Here is an 18,262-nt window from a genome sequence, read left to right on the forward strand (position 1 = left end):
TGAGTATACCCTTCCACGCTTAGGGTGGACAAAAATATTTACAACAAGGGGTGGTGAGGGACAGAGTCTCTGAATTAAGCAGAATACTCTCACCCAGTCAAGAGATCAGGGCTAGATCCAACACCGTTTTTTAGCTCATTGCACCATCCCAGTTTCAGAACCTGGCTGTATGCAAATTAGTCTGTCCCTGGCCCAGTGCATCATGGGAACAGGGCAGACCAGACTACAAAAGCCAATTCCTACACTGGGAAGGAAACAAGCTTCCGGGGACCGGTTTCTGGCATTACAGCCGTCTTCGGCCCGGCTTGCTTGAATCCTGATGGTGCAATGAGCAAGGGACTCATGTCTGAGTATACCCTTCCACGCTTAGGGTGGACAAAAATATTTACAACAAGGGGTGGTGAGGGACAGAGTCTCTGAATTAAGCAGAATACTCTCACCCAGTCAAGAGATCAGGGCTAGATCCAACACCGTTTTTTAGCTCATTGCACCATCCCAGTCACTTTCTACGTCAATTCCTTACGCCTGCTTGAAGCAGGCGTAAGGGTGATGCACCATGCAATGTAGGGGTGGCCCCTGTGCATTGCAGGAGTCATGTCGCACTTGCGACATGACTCCAGCAATGCGCCGCCCGTACGCCGAAAGATGCGTCACGCATCTTCCCTGCCTTGCACCATGGTGCGCCGCATTGTAAATGCGGCGCACCATGGGTGGCGGAGCTGTGGCGCACTGTGGCGCACATTAACTGGCGCATCCCTGGGGATGCGCCAGTTAACGTAAATCTGCCCCTCCCTCTGGGCATTATGGAGCGTGATTGGTGTATGCGTTGTTTGCTCCAATGTGATTCAGTGTTTAATTCCGCATTTTGTCAACTTTTGGGTTGTACTGCAGCTTGAGCACAAAAAAGATGTAAGGCCAGACAGGTGGGACCGGTGGGACCTGCAGCTACAGGTTGCATTGCATTGCCTTATACATGGCCTTAGGACAGGCCACTCCCCAGCACCACCCCTCCACACAAACTCCTCTGTTGTTTTAGCAAAAGCAATTGGGCATGCATTCTCTTAAACCAGTTGTTCAATGGAGGCCTCAGAGAGGCTCCCACCCATTTAAGGTGTGATTAGGTCAGAGCTCGAGGCTACAGTCAAATTGTGCCAAGGTGCTTTGTATATTGCACACAGGGGAGCAGGCATTACAAAAAACAGGCCATTGCTTTTCTAACTAAACATCTTGGCACACTGTTAGAGGTAATGAAGAGAGTGAGGGCTACATGCAAGACATTGTAAAGCTGAAGCATGAGTTTCCAAGATTAATACATGGCAGGTTTTTGTTTCCTGAAAATTGATCCTCAGAAAAAAGATCAAGAGGATGAAGTCAGTGATAGGTGAAATATAATCTGATAGAAAAATTAGTATTTTACAGGTGCGAAGTGTTTAGCACAACGTTGTATCATCACAAATGTGCACTGAGCTGGATATGGTGAAAAATTACAGCAAATTGTAATTATATTTTTAAGATCATAAAGCTTGCAAGAATACGTGTCTAGAGAAACCAGGCTGCTTACTGTGTGATATAATATTATATCATAACATTAGGCACCAAATAATAACAGACAGTGCTGTGAGCTATTGTTATTATCTTATTTTTATGGTAGGTGTTTAGTAGAGATTCTACATTCCCAAGGCCTTTTATCCTTTCTCCGGTTTCGAGGATGCCCAGTATAATTCTGTGAGCATGATTTCCTGTGGTGCGTGTGGTTAAAAGCCTAAGTGAATTAGTATACGTCTATGTGAACATTTGCAGGTGAGTATGTAATGCATAGGTGCATACATGTGCGAATGCGTCTGTGAGTGTGTTTTTTGTTTGCATACGATATTTTGGTGTGGTCAAGAGCTTGCCCCATGTTAAAGATTTTCCAAGTGCCTGTATGGCTTTCTGTGCGCTGTGGACGGTGGCGCTTTTTGGTATTTGCTTGTGTCTGGTGCGTGAGTGTATGGCAAAAAAGATGACAGCGCAGTATCTCACTGGGACCGTTTCTTTCAGTTCGTGTCTGCCTGGCCTGGTTTTTAGAATCAAAACTGGGTCGCGCCTACATCTGTTTACGGAAAACAATAATTGTCTGCCAGCGCGAGGCAGGTTCCACAGGCCAGGTTAAGTTCTATGCAAGCAGGTGTCTGTGCTGAAGACTTTGACTACAATCTGGTTGTAGGATCTTGCACGCAAGGTGGTACTCCAGCTCATTATTAGTGTGGGTATGCTCACCTGGCTATGCAGAAGTTTCTAAAATGATACATGGTCGATAAGGGTTTGGGTTCTAATGATTGGTGATCTCTCAGTTTATGCTATGATGAGTGCCATGCCTGTGGTTTATGCAATGTCACACCTCTCAGGTTAAGCTATGATGAGAGCACTCACAGGCTTATGCTTCCATTACTGGTGCATTCCTTGATTTATGCAATGATGATGGACAGACCTGGGTGGTACACCCTTCATTTATAGTATGATGAATGACACTTTCTTGATGTTATGCAAAATCGAATGGACCACCCCTTTATTAATAATATGAGATGGATGTTGACATGAGCTTCATCAATGCTGATGATGACTTTTCCTTCGGTATAAGCTAAGATAATTTTGGCACACATCTCACTTTATGCTGAGATCATTGGTGTACTCCTCAGTGTATGCTTTAATAATCAGTGTACCCCTATGTTCATGTTTTATCGAATAGCATCACCCCCTGGTTTATGTTTCAATGATTGGCGCAGCACCCCCATTTATGTGTCAATGATTGGGAAACCCCTCGGTTTATGCTTTAAAGAACTGTGCTACCCCTAGGTTTATGCTTTGATGAATGACACTACTTTTAAGTTTTATGCTCTGTTGAATCAAACTACCTACTGGTTTATGCTTTGTTGAATGGCGCTACCCATTGGTTTATGCTTTGGACACAAGGGTACAACCCCTAGGTTTATGGTTTAATGAATGATGCAAACCCTGGATTTATGCTTTAATGAATAGTGCTACCTCTGCTTTTATGCTTTAATGAATAGCACAACCACTGGGTTTACACTTTGATGAGTTGTGTACTACTGGGCCAATGCTTTAATGAGTGGTGTACCACTGGGCTTATGCTTTGACGAGTGGTGTACCACTGGGCTTATGCTTTGATGAGTTGTGTACCACTGGTCTTATGCTTTGATGAGTGGTGTACCACTGGGCTTATGCTTTGACGAGTGGTGTACCACTGGGCTTATGCTTTGATGAGTGGTGTACCACTGGGCTTATGCTTTGACGAGTGGTGTACCACTGGGCTTATGCTTTGATGAGTGGTGTACCACTGGGCTTATGCTTTGACTAGTGGTGTACCACTGGGCTTATGCTTTGATGAGTGGTGTACCACTGGGCTTATGCTTTAATGGGTAGTGTACCACTGGGCTTATGCTTTAATGAGTGGTGTACCACTGGGCTTCTGCTTTAATGAACTGCGCTCCCCCTTGCATGTATGTATTGATAAATGGTGCTAACCTTGGGTTTATTCCTTGACCAATACTGATACCCATTGATATGTGCAATGATGACCAGTGCACATCTTGGCTCATGCTGGGATTATTGGTGCTCCCTCTGTTCATGCTTTATAATACGATGCACCCCTCAGTTTATTCTATGGTGACTAGCGCACTCTAGCTTTTACACTTCACGGCGCACCCTAGAGTTATGCCATTCCTCGGTGTTCTCATCAAAAGCAGAGCTTCTTTGTTCTAACTTAGAACACAGAATTTCACTTAGAGGAAGGAAACTGTTACTGCACGGGATCGAGGGTACCTGTAGTGTATAGCCAATTTGTGAATGCCAGACCCATTGATTAGCTCGGAGTCTAGTGTGTCTTGGGAAATATGAGTCTCTTTTGAATGGGTCTCTTTTGTGGGACCATTGAAATAGCTCACTATATTGTATATATATAGATTTGTCCATTGAACTTATTCACATCGCTAACCAGTGTTTTCTATTGGAAAGGGTAGAGCCAAAGCAGTCTTGCTAGTACTCTAACCCTCTTCAAAAGTCAGACTTGCTTGGCAACCTAGAAATTCTCTGAAATAATGTATGAGTTTTCTTCTTTGAATGCCTAGAAGAAATGAATTTTTAGTCCATTTAGTACCGAAATAGTGCTGAAAATCGCACCAAAAATTTGCCAATTTAATTTTTTTAAAAACCTCCCTCAGTGCTCTCGGGCTCGCTGGCTGTGCTCGCTCGCATACGTTGATTTGTTCTGCTTATGCCCACCAGTTTAAAATTCCACCGGCCGCCCCTGAAAGAGAAAGCAAGACATGAGGGGCGAAAGGAGATGGCAGGAGTGTTGACACAAGTGGAAGAGGCATGATGGGGCAGGAACAAATGGCGAGAGAGAGGCATGGAGGGAGAAAAGGAAACAAGTGTGACAGAGGCATAGAAGGAGTAAAGGAAGGAAGAGAATATTAGGGGCATGAAGGAGCGAAATAAAGTAGAGGAGAGACAGATGCCTGGAAGGCAGGAAGGGAAGGAAGCAAGGGAGAAGCTTTGCACGTCACAAAACCCCTTGCACTCTCATGCACACATGCACAGCACTGCATCTGCATAGCACTTACCTGCATTGTAAAGCCTATGTTAAAAAACAGTCTGCAATCTGCATTGGCCGAGCAAAGGGCAGGCACCCAAAACCCCAAAGGAAAAATTAAGTCACATCACATCCCTTCAAATACACGGCTCACAGCGCTGGGCATGTAGAAACCACGCTGGCCTCCCCATTGCATACACCTTGCCCTCAGAGCCCTCTGGCGCAGCTAGTTAGCTGCAGGGGCGAAGTCAGGTTCCTGATACCAGCCATGCTAAGCGGAAGATAATTACAGCTCATTAAGGTCACGCCAAGGTCGGACTTGCCAAAACAGAGTTTTACTACTTATCTGCAACAGAGAAGGATTATCTCACCTGATAATGGACAACTGGCCACCTTGGGACTGTTGTTTGTTAGACGGCTTGTCTCCAGCCTCTAGCTGTGCTGGAGCTGGGAGTGTGCTAATTTAGAAAAGATGTGGCTGGAGCATCCCTGTCAGCTTTCCTTAACACAGGCAGGAAAGGATCTCATCAGCGGCGGAGTCGGACTTCTTACTGCAGCACTCATAAGCACGGAGTCTGGGGCCGGACGAGACCAGGGAAGGGCCTTGGAATTTGGATGGGGGAAAAAAGGTGCATGTAAGAGGTGTGAGATAGTCCATGGAAAGAGAGGTGTGCTTTGACATGGGTGTGGTCAGAACCTCCCACTGAGAGAGAGAAAAAACTCTGTTTATTTAGACCTTAGTCTTTAAAACCAATTGAGTAAAATTCAGGGTATTGTACATAGTTAGTTATTAGAACCTCCCACTGAAACACCGGAGCTGCAAATTAATGATGGCGGCCATTTACACAACCCTGCTCCAGCAGCGCGGGAAGCAGACACCGCGAGTCTGCGCAGTTAGTCTTCAAAAGTCTTGATGACAAACTGCACAGACTCGACTTCATACCTGCAGCCTCTACCACACCCTTTCCCAGCTTGTCAGGGGGCAGGACCCTCCTCCCTCTGACATGCTACGAAAGGGTTGGGTGCCATCCTCTGTCGTATTCTTTACAACACAGAGGGGGTCTCCCATTTCTTACTTGGGTGCCATCCTCTCCACTCCCTGACTGACGTGAAGCCTGTGGTGACACAGGGCTTGAGCCTGAAGCACCCGGGGCTAAATTTAGTGGTATAAAGCAGGAATATCGACGGGATAATATCGACTAGCATAAATATCGAGGTAAGAATATCGAATTTAAAAAATATCGTTGAAGTAAATATCGTTGTTGTAAATATCGATTTTGTATAATGACAAAAATATCGTCAAAATAAAATATCGTTGTAAAGAATATCGTTTAGAGAAATATCGTTGAATATAATATCGACAAAATAATTGAATGTGTTATATAAGTGTAGAAAAATTTGTTTTATGTTTAAATATTATTAATTAAATGTCTATTTTTATTATTATAGGGATCAAAATGTAAAAAAAAAAAAAAATGTTTGTAAATATTTTAGGAGCGGGTTATTGGTATTATAGGGGATAAGGGTGGGTAGTAATTTAAAAAAGTAGTGTAAATAATATGTATAGAATGGTAAAAAAATAGAAATTTTTTATTTATTTTTTATTTTGAATGGCGAAATTTGAAATTTAATTTAAATAACAGAATTATTTATTTAATGGGTTTTTAAAAATATTTAGTAGCGGGTTGTTAGTGATATAGGGGATAAGGGTGGGTAGTATATTAAAATATGTTTAATAACATTTAAATTTAATTAAAAAAATTATAAATTGAAATACGAAAAAATATTATATTTAATTGAAATTGAATGTATTATATAATAATTTTGTAATTAATTGTGGGTTTTATTTATATAGTGTTTAATAAAAAATAAAATTGCTATAAAAAATACGAAATTTGAAATTTCAATTTTTAAATTTGAAATTTGAAATTTGAAATTAGAAAATTGATTTTTAAATTATATTAAAATAAGTCAAGTGTGTAATATTTTATGTTTGTGTATTTGTTATAATATATGCTAAGAATGATTCGAAATACAAAAAAACAAAGTTTGAGTTAAAAATTATAAAATTGTGAAAATTATGTAAAAATTTATAAAATATTCGAAATTTGAAATTTCAATATTTAAATTAGAAATTTGAAATTTGAAATTAGAAAATTAATTTTTAAATTATATTAAAATAAGTCAAGTGTGTAATTTTTTATGTTTGTGTATTTCTTATAATATATGCTAAGAATTATTCAAAAAACAAAAAAACAAAGTTTGGGTTAAAAATTATAAAATTGTGAAAATTATGTAAACATTTATAAAAAATTCGAAATTTGATATTTAAATTTTGGTTAAAAAATGTGTTATTGTTATGTTCAAAAAACATATTGTGTGATTGTAATTTAATAGTCTATTTTGTAGTATAATAGATAAGAGTTGTTATTAATATATATAAAGTGATGTTTATGTGTTATAATATCACAAATATTATGGTTTACTGTCCAGCAGTTTCTCTGACTTATGTAGGATTGGAGTTAGAATAGTTATTTATTATGGTTTCCTGTCCAGCACTTTATCTGACTTATGTATGATTGGAGTTAAAATAGTTATTTATTGTTGCTTACTGTTAAGTATTTTCTATGAGTTATGTTTTATATTTTTTATTTATAAAAATTGTTTTAAAATATATATTTTTTAATTTTTTAGAATTATTATTATATATAATGTTGTAATATTATTTTTATAAATAAACTAATATGAATATTTTCAACATTTTTACATACATATCACAAGTGTCAACATTTATTAAGTACAATAGTAATATAGTTTTGTACATTTTTTTTATTTATACTTTCATTTGTTGATGCAAACATTTACATAATTTTAATACACATTTTTCAATTATTTGTTTACATTTTACATTACAATTTTAGTAATATATACATTGTTATATTACATTAATTAGTATATTAAATTTTTAATTTATTTTTTAAAATGTAATATGTTAATTAATTTACATGTAATTGTATTTTTCTAAAGTATGTACATAAAATAGTGCTCAGTTTTATACATATAAAAAATATTTTTTAACAATCAAAAACATAATTTTAATATACAATAATTAATTAATATATAAATATATTAAATATATTATTGTATATTTTACATTAATCATATGTTTATTTACAAACAATAAGTAAATTATTACAAAACATGGAAAATAAATTGCTATTCATCTCTATTGTTTATTTTTAATAATGGGGATTTAGTCCTATTTTTATTTTTATTGTGCTGCCATTTTGTTTTTTGAACATCACTTTTTAGTCTATCTACATCGTTGTTTGGGTCATTTCAGAAAACGGAACCTCGCGGTTGGGAGCTGCTTCGTGTTGGTGAATGTAAGTTTATTTTACATTAATTTTAACTACATTTTAAGACATTATAGAGCTAGTTGTAGTGTGTACGTGTTGCTATGTGTTGTACTTTACAGTTTATGTGAAAAATACGTGTTATTTAAGGTCGTTATTGATAACGTACTTTCTTAGATATTTCCTATGAAATTAAGGTTTATGTATTGTGTAAATGAATTAGTTCAGGTGTTTTCCTATGTTTTATATATTATGTTTAGGCTTTGTGGCTTTCGTATTTATTGTGGGTGGGTTTTGTTTGTATTAATTTACAGGTGTTAGTATTGGTGAGCAGATGGATTTTATCTCGTATTTTTTGTAAAATACAGGTAAATGTTTCACTACATTTCTTGATTTTTCGGGATTTTGGAGCGTTTTTATCGTGAATATTTATCGGGTTTTTTATGGTTCCGTTCTCCAGAGGATTGCTACGTGGGACCCTTATAAAACAGTTGTATTTTTTGCAATAGTGGGGATTTTTTTAAAACATGCGGATTGATTTTGGTTCTATTCGTCTTGAAACCATCTTCTTGGAACACATTCTACAGCTGCAGAACAGTTAAGGTATTATTATATTTTTGTTTAGGGTGGATTGTGCTATATTGTGCAATTTTTTTCAATGTCGTTTTATTATGTCTTGTAATAATAGATTACATTTATTTTTACATGACATAATTTGTTTTCTTTATTGTTTGAAATGTTTTTATGTGTTGCTTGTTAAAGGATAGATTTTGCTATTAGTTCTAAGTATTCAAGACCTTCGATACTTGGGTACATTCTTATTTTTTGCTGTAGGTATTCGTACATATTTATTGTTTGTTTACTTAGTTTAGGGCCGATTTTAGATAGATTAGTTCTTGGTAGCTTTGCTCTTTTTTGATGCTTTGGATTAGTTTATGAAGTGTGGGTTGTGTTCTTCCCATTGTGGCTTGGAAGGCATTATGCCATCCTTCGACCGCGTTGTTAGTTTTGGCTTTCTGTGCCATAGTACTAGCATACACATTCCACCATGGAATTTGGAATTTAGGTTGTCTGCGGTGGCCAGAACGATGTAATCTTCCCACCCAGGTATCTTCAAAATAGTCTAAGAAGGGAGTTAATTTTTTCTCATTGGTGCGGTAGAAAGGGCTGTCAAGTAGTAAATTGTAATAGTTAGCAACTTCTGTTGTTGGTACAAATGCCAATGCAATTAACTTTTTAATCTGATAAGCAAAGTTACTGTTTGTTGAATATTCAATGCTTAAAGTAGATTTTTGTAAGTGCCTCCATATACTTTGGTTGTAGTGATAATAACACCCTTGTATAGATGTGTGAGGATATATTTTAAGTATAGCTTGAATCATGGCTATTTCAAAGTCTATTATTATTCTTTGTGGATAGTAATTATCAGTAAAATCTTTGATAGTTGTTAAAATTTCTACGTAGGTAGCATTTGTTTTATTTGGCAGCAGTGTATACATTAAAGGGATATTTGTTTCTTGGTATTCACCATGGATGGGGTAAAGTTGATAGAAAGGTTTGGGACATACTTTAAAAGTTCCGTCCATCATCCAGGTTTCACACGATTTTAGTTTTTGCAAATTGGTATTTGTTGCAAAAAGTAAAATTCTTTTATCATGACTGTGGTTATCATACATTAAGAATTTATCTTCATTGTGTGTAATAGTATATTCAGGATATATTTTAATGTCTTGAAAAGTTTAAGGTGCTGGTGGAGTTGGATCAGAATCTCGTTTTATTTTAGCAATTAATCTTTTCAAGTTGGGTATTGAAGGTAACTGTCCTGTGACATGTTCTGGCACCTTGCTTAAAACATTTTTCAAAATAGTGGTGCTTGTTTCTTGTGAGCCTGTTCTAGCTTCTCTCAATGTCTCTAGTGCTTCTCTTACTTCGACTTCTGTTACATTGGGTGGGTGGTTATGCTCATGTACATTTACAACATTGTTATCAACAGTCTTTGCTCTACCATAGCATGCAGTTGAGTAATATTTACTACATTTCCAGTAAGTTTTATTCCCTTTTATTCTTTCTCGGGTGTAGGTGTAACCCATGTAGCTCAGCATTATTTTCCCTTTTTGAGAAGTAATAAAAGTAGCTCCTGTTGCCATGTCTAAGGTAGATCTGTGAAGACATATATATGTTTTTTTAGTAAAAGTGATAAACATTTCTTGAGATGTGTACGTTAAAAGGAAAAAGTGCAAAAACTTACTTACAATGTTGTTTTCCTGCTAATTTTATGTTTTCTGTTCTTATATGTAGATTTTCACTCTTTAATGTTCTGTAGTTGTGGTAAAGAATAATACAAAAAAATGATTTAGTTTTATAGTTGTTTATTTTTTCTTTCTGATTATTAATAGACACAGTGGGTATACTTACTTAATGTAGTAGATGTTGTTAGTTTAGTTGTAGATTGGTAGATGAAGTTTGTATATTCTGTAAAAGAAAGTTAATTTGTGTTATTTATTGTATTAGGATATATTAGTAGGTAATAACATATCAAGTCTTTTGCAACTTTACTTTGCAACTTTTTAAAATTATTTAAAAGCTTCCTAAGTAGACATGGATAAGGCAGTTCATAATTTCATTTAATTATTATCTTGTGCTGGTTGTTGATAGGATGTTGTAGTTATATTTAAACAAATATAAAGACCATGTTTTTAGTTTAGGGAGTTTAGCTACTTTTCGACAGGTTTGTATGATAAATGAAATGGAACTTGACTTACTTGAGTTGTAGTATGCTGTGTTGTAGTCGTTGTAGTAGGTGTGTATTCTCTTCTTTTCAGCAAGGTAACCGTTTTCCTCCAAGTTTGGCCAAAAAATGGTAATTTAAGTTAAGTTTGTAATTGTATTTATAGTAGTGAGTTAATTAATGGTTATATTTGATTGGTTCAATTAAATATATTTTAAATTCATTGGCTGACAACATTAGTTTGAATTTGAAAGCCGTTATTTTGTAAAGAGTTAGTAGCATGAATAATTGTTTTCGATTTTTATTACCAAATGTATTATATGTGTTTTATTTTAATGGTAAATATTTATTACAATGTTAAAATTAGTGAAATGTGATTTAAAGTAATCCGATAAGAGTGTATGATAGTGTTTGGTAATGTTTAAATTGGTATACAACCTTTACAATGCAACTTTTTCAACGCACTACCATTACAACCAAACTTTTACAATGCAAAAACCATTACAATGCATGTATTTACAAGGCATGTTTTTACAACGTAGGTACCTTTACAACGCATATCATTACAACGTAAGTATTGGTAAGTATATAATTATATTTAAAATGTAATATGTTTGGGGTTTTTTAAGGGATATTTTTTGGGTTCAGGGTCAGTTTTGGCTTTTAGGGTAAAGGGGTATTTTTAGGGTTCAGGGTCAGTTTTGTGTTTTTGGGAAAAGGGGTATTTTTAGGGTTCATGGTCCGTTTTCAGTTTTTGGGTATAGGGGTATTTTTAGGGTTCAGGGTAAGTTTTCAGTTTTTGGGTAAAGGGGTATTTTTAGGGTTCAGGGTCAGTTTAACGTTTTTGGGTAAAGGGGTATTTTTAGGGTTCAGGGTCAGTTTAACGTTTTTGGGTAAAGGGGTATTTTTAGGGTTCAGGGTCAGTTTTCAGTTTTTGGGTAAAGGGGTATTTTTAGGGTTCAGGGTCAGTTTTCAGTTTTTGGGTAAAGGGGTATTTTTAGGGGTCAGGGTCAGTTTTCAGTTTTTGGGTAGAGGGGTATTTTTAGGGTTCAGGGTCAGTTTTTACTTTTTGGGTAAAGGGGTATTTTAAGGGGTCAGGGTCAGTTTTTAGTTTTTGGGTAAAGGGGTATTTTTAGGGTCAGGCTCAGTTTTGTGTTTTTGGGGTACAGGGGTACAGGGTAAAAAAAGAAAAATTAATATATTAATTAAATAAATTAAATTAAATGAAATGAAATTAAATTTAATTTAATTAAAATCTATTCATTTTAATTAATTTATATTAAAAAGATTATTATATATTTACTAATACTTACGTTGTAATGGTATGCGTTGTAAAGGTACCTGTGTTGTAAAAACATGCGTTGTAAATACATGCGTTGTAATGGTTTTTGCGTTGTAAAAATTTCGTTGTAAAGGTATGCGTTGTAAAAGTATGCGTTGTAACGTCATACATACTTTATATTACTAATGTATTTTTTCTTATTATATATAAATAAATAATACATATTGTATATACATGTATGTTAGAAAAGCTTTTTTTGAATTTAAATAACTATGAAAAAGTGAATAACAGAAAGGTAATGTGTATATAAGGTTATAAAGAAAATGACGATATTTTTTTATATTAATATAAGTAGAAAGGTAGTCGATATTAGTGTTGTCGATATTAGTGTAGAAGGTAATGTTATTTTAAATATTGTCGATAATGTAGTAGTCGATATTTATGTAGTCGATATAATTGTTAACGATATTAGAGTAGTCGATAAAAAAATATCGATATTTGTGTAAATCCTTGTTTAAGTATATGGTGACGATATTTTTGTAGACGATGTATTTGTGGCGATATTTTTGTAGGTCGATGTTTTAGTAATCGATATTTCATCATGGAACCAAATTTAGTCACACGTCATTAGGGGTGGAGACTGGTCCCTGGGGCTTTGCCGAGCTGATGACCTCACAGGCCTCAGGGCTGTTAGCTTGTCTGCTCGGGAAAGTAGACAGGGCAAAAATCAAATTAGTAGGCATTGCTGCCAGGATCACGTGACATGACACTCAGGGTCACTAATGTTCGCAGCAACAACAGCCCCAGGGCTGGATTGGCCTAAAGCAAGAAGAGGTGTGTGTAATTTTGTTTTTTTACTTTGATGAAAATAATTTTGTTTTACTTGTGTAGTAGCCGACCAAGGGGGTATACGTAAAGGGGGCGGAGCCCCGATGCCCTCACGCATAAACTGCCATTGTCACTTGCTGTGGCTCGAAGAAGCAGAAAGTGAAACTTTGGGGCAGATTTACAAGCCCCTTGCGCCTCTTTAAACCACCATTGCGTCACTTCTTGTGACGCAACGGCGGTGCAAACAATGCGCCCTATTTACAATGTGATGCATCTAGGGAGATGGTTCACGTTGTAAAGCCCTGTGTCACATTATACGTGCATCAGGTATAATGTATGCAGGGGGGGTTCGTATGCAGGAAAGCCTCGTAAAAGTGATGCAGCGAAATCTACAAAATTTCACTGCGTCACTTTTAGGATGTCACTGCATCAAAACCTTCCCCTTGCTTGAAGCAGGCATAAGGAGTGATGCAGTGTAGTGGGAATAGGCCACAAAATGCATTGCTGGAGTTGCGTCGTGCTTGCGACACAACTAAAGCAATGCGTGACTTTTGACCCAACAGATGCGTCAGAATTTCTGACGCAGCTGTCAATCCTTCCGCCATGGTGCGCCGTATTGTAAATACGGTACAAAAGGGGGTGGTGATGGACGGAGCATCTGAACCAATCAAACACTTACACCCAGTCAAAAGATCTAGGTTTAATCCATCACCGTTCTTTAGCCCACTCTGCCACCCCCTTTTGTACCGTATTGTAAATACGGCGCATCCATGGTGGTGCAAGCATTTTTTCTGGGTGGCGTAAGGATAGTGATGCATCTCTGTAGATGCGGTACAAAAAGGGGGGTGGTACAAAAAGGGGTGGTGATGGACGGAGCATCTGAACCAATCAAACACTCACACCCAGTCAAAAGATCTGGGTTTGATCCATCACCGTTCTTTAGCCCACTCTGCCACCCCAGTTCAGATGTGTCACTTTCTTGTAAATCTGCCCCTTTGTTTTTATTGTAAGAGGAATCTCTTGAGCATGAGGTGTTGCAGTATTATTGTATTTCGAACCTAATTAATTTTCACAGGAAGAGGATGCTTCCTATATGGTCACAATTCGAAGGTCAGGCATTTTTTGTTTAATTGAAATTCTGTTTTTCATAATTACCTGGATAATTCTGCGCTGGTGACAGCTCTATTTTTCACTGACTAATCAATGCAAGTGATATCTGCACTCATAGATCAGTGTAAGAAGAAATTTGCAGAGACTCCAAATAATATTTTAAAGATGTCAGTCAGAGCAAATGAAAATGCAAAATAGTCTGGTGACTAGCAGTGCTTATTTTGAGCCTGGTAGTTTCTCGGCACTGGAACTTAATTGTCAATACCGTCACTTGTGATAGTCTGCCACAAGGTGGCGCTGTATCAGATGACCACAACAGTCAATTATTAATTCAATAAACATTGCAAATGACCATTACCTGCCGCCCAAGCCATTGTTATAGCTTTCAGGGCCTGGAATAGTTGAATTGTTACACTTGCACGAGTGTGATGGTTAGTAGTTTCGTTGTTACTATCACTGGCAGCATGCCCGGGGCAATTTGTGGTGCAAGCTGTGGTTGTTTCCCGCTGAGAGCCCCAGCACTGATTTATTTACTAATTAAGCACTGGTCACTAGTGCAACATTGTTCAGGTACTTGTTTGAGATGCATGAAATCCAATACTTGACATCTAGTATTATGATTCAGTCCACAACTCTGCCAATATTCCACTGTTTTTCCTTGGTTCTGTTTCATGGACTCTATGATTCACTGTATGGTCTTCAAATTAGACATGCCTTTTGCATTCTTTTATTGTTTGAAATCCCAGCTAATCATGTACAACTGTATGCAACTATCAACAAAAGAAAGATCGGGGGAGGGGGGAGACAGCAGTCAAATGGGATCATTGTAAATAAATTTGAATATTAGCTGAGGTGAGTGAGAATCCACCTCAAGTAATGATTACAATACTTGTCAATGTGAACCACGAAAGTCAGTAAATAAACCTGTGCTTAATCTTCTGGTCACTTGGCACGCAGCAGTCAGACTTAACTTAGAAAGCAATGTGTAAATTATTTATGCAGCATTTCAAACTGTGATAGTGTGAAAACACAATACAAGAAAAATCCCAAACCAATTTGGAAAAACAGAATATTTAAAAAAATAAAATGACAGCACAGTGACAAAAATCGTTGAACCAGAGAGTTGATTTTTTAAATTTTAAATTAAAACTATCACCAATAAGTCAGAAGTACCAACCAGTTATCCATTTTAATTGCACTAGATAGGGTCAAATTCAAAAGTTAATGAGTGGGATACAGGGTACCAGTTTCATCACAGTGGAATGTTTACCTTATTTATGCTTAGAAATGCTTATGAAGGAAAAGTTGTCATCAACGAGTCATCAGTGTGGTAAGCTGCAACCTGGATCTGAAGTGATGCTTCACAACAGCAGGTCGCTGAAGAGTGTCACCCGGTGCGTTCATCAGCAAATATGAGAAAGCTCTGAGTGGGCAAAACCTGGAGTCCATGCCCAGGAAGGTCTGGAAAATGATCTGCTTCAGCGAGGCATTGGTCCTGGTGAATCCTTCTATGTTTGGACTTGGAGACTTTTTGGGAAGTTATATCTCCTTCAGGGGGGCAAACTAGTGACCTGATGCTGATCAGTGATCCGGCATCGATGGCTGTGGTTCCTCAGGTCCGTCCTTTCTCCAGGCAGAAAGTTGGTAAAACATTTCTAAGTCCCAGCTCATGCACTTGGGAACTGGAGAAGTACACTCCAAAACTAGTTTAGGTTCCTGGACTTGGGGAGGCACCACCTGGGGGTTAGGACACACTCTAACAGAGGCTACCAGCAGGGTCCAAGGCAGGACCTTGTACACAGGAAAAAGTGCCTCTTTGAGCAGTTGTCTCTACCAGTAACTTGTTAATGGAGTCCAGGGCTGAATCCAGAAATGCTGTATGCTAGATACCAGGGCCAAAGCAACACACAACAGTAACATTCAATTAGCCAATGTCAAACCATTGCATTTTCTTTTCACTTGAAAGGTTCCCTATTGCAACACAATTAAATAGTATAATCAAAATGAAGAATATTTTAGAAGATCTCAACTGGAATTATTGAATATTGGAACCCCTCCTTTAAAAGATCACATACACTAGAGAAATATCACAGGGCACAACTAACCCTATAAATGTAGTCTGCTACCATCATCTTTGAGGTACACTGTGGCACAAAGTACACCAGCAGGTTCTAATTGTAAAAAGCAGCAATAAGCCTGTATGGGTCTATTAGAACACACAAGGCGTTTCGCGATTATAAAAGGTCAAGTCTACAAATTTGTCAATTCATTCACAGTGTAAATGAGAGCCCTTTGTCATTTTATTTAATAATTGGCTTTAAGTTGAAAATAAACCTGACTGTGTTATCTCTCCAAGACTGAGGCTCATCACACAACGTATGGAGCCCCTGATTATACATTGACATGAACATTAGCTGTCCTTATGAAGACACCAAGCTCATACAGTGGCCAGATCTAAAAAGGGGTTTATGGAGTAAAGCCCTCCCTGTTACATTGCCAAGGGTTTCCTCTTCCTATGCTGTTTGTCATAGAGTACAAAATGTAAAACCCCTTCCAATTGCATTATTCAGAGTTCACAGTTAAAAAACAATTTTTATGACATTTATCAGAGTGTTCACAATGAACTGTCAAATCAATGCAGTATCTTCATCCAGGCAAGAAACCCTCAGATCCGATTCTTCTGAGGATCGAGGCTGCTCACGCTGCTGTTTTTAAAAATACCAATCTTTTTTAACGCTTTTACGGATGTATAGCCCTAACTGTTTGTAGCCTCAAAATTGCTATTTTGCACATCATTGTAGCCTTTAAAATTGCTATTTTGCATATCATTGAACGTTGATTACTAACGCATCTCTGTAGAACTGCGCTCTGAATATCAGCTGCTCACCTGGTTACGGTGCCCCCTGTTCCGTCGCGGCTTGTGCCGTTTGTGCGGAGGGGATTACACCATCTTTGGAGGTGCCGCACAGGGTTAGCATCCTAGCCTCAGCCCCACGCTTACAGGTCCCGCCCACTGGCCCTACAAAGCCCAGTGCGCCGAGCGGACGCGCGCAGGCAAGAAACCCTCAGATACGATTCTTCTGAGGATCGAGGCTGCTCACGCTGCTGTTTTTAAAAATACCAATCTTTTTTAACGCTTTTACGGATGTATAGCCCTAACTGTTTGTAGCCTCAAAATTGCTATTTTGCACATCATTGTAGCCTTTAAAATTGCTATTTTGCACATCATTGAACGTTGATTACTAATGCATCTCTGTAGTACTGCGCTCTGAATATCAGCTGCTCACCTGGTTACGGTGCCCCCTGTTCCGTCGCGGCTTGTGCCGTTTGTGCGGAGGGGATTACACCATCTTTGGAGGTGCCGCACAGGGTTAGCGTCCTAGCCTCAGCCCCATGCTTGCAGGTCCCGCCCACTGGCCCTACAAAGCCCAGTGCGCTGAGCGGACGCGCGCAGCAGTGCGCCGGCGGCGCGCCAAAGGCAACCCCGTCTGCGCCCGCCCGGCCGACTCCAGACGCCAGGGACCCTGCCCGTTCGTCCGCCGCCCCTACCTTTCGCCTTCACCGACAGCACTGCGAAATGGACAACATCAGGTACACAAGCTCAGAACTACACAGTCTTAATCCTCTCAAACGACCTATCTTTACAGCTCAGCTCCCTAGCCCCCAACCAAAATCAACTATAATTAAAGTACCAACACAAAAATCCCACCATACAGACCACACCTCTAAACCTCAGTCTGGTCTAGTCTGTCTATACTGCAATGCTAGATCAATGGCTAAGCACTCATTACAAATTTGGGCGCTCCTAGACTCGGTTAAACCAGACGCGCTGTTTGTAACAGAAACCTGGCTGCAGGAGTCATCCGCGCCAGACATTGCAGTAGCCCTGCCCCCAGCATGCACAATACATAGGCTCGACCGCCCTGGCAATAAAAAAGGGGGTGGAACAGCCATAATCCACAAGTCATCTATAAAAATCTATATAAATGACTCTTACCTCGAATGTTGGGGCGAGATGCTCATTGCCACTATGACTGTGGGCAATAAAGAATCATGGAAGACAGCCCTTATCTATAGGCCCCCTGGATCCAAGACTCATTTCCCGGAGAAATTAGTGGAAGCAATAGCGCCCTATGCTCTCGCCACAGAAAACTTTCTTCTGCTAGGAGATGTTAATTACCACCTCGAACAAACCCTCGATCCTCATACCATAGACCTAACTGCCAACCTGGATACTTTACAGTTATGCCTACTTCCAACAGGTCCAACCCACGCAGCCGGTCACACCCTTGACCTTGTATGTACCAACTCTCCAAAGGTAGCGATTATACAGACCGACCCAGTTTTTTGGTCGGACCATTTCATTA

The sequence above is a fragment of the Lissotriton helveticus genome, chromosome 2_2 (assembly GCF_964261635.1).
Source record: "Lissotriton helveticus chromosome 2_2, aLisHel1.1, whole genome shotgun sequence".
NCBI classification, from domain to species: domain Eukaryota; kingdom Metazoa; phylum Chordata; class Amphibia; order Caudata; family Salamandridae; genus Lissotriton; species Lissotriton helveticus.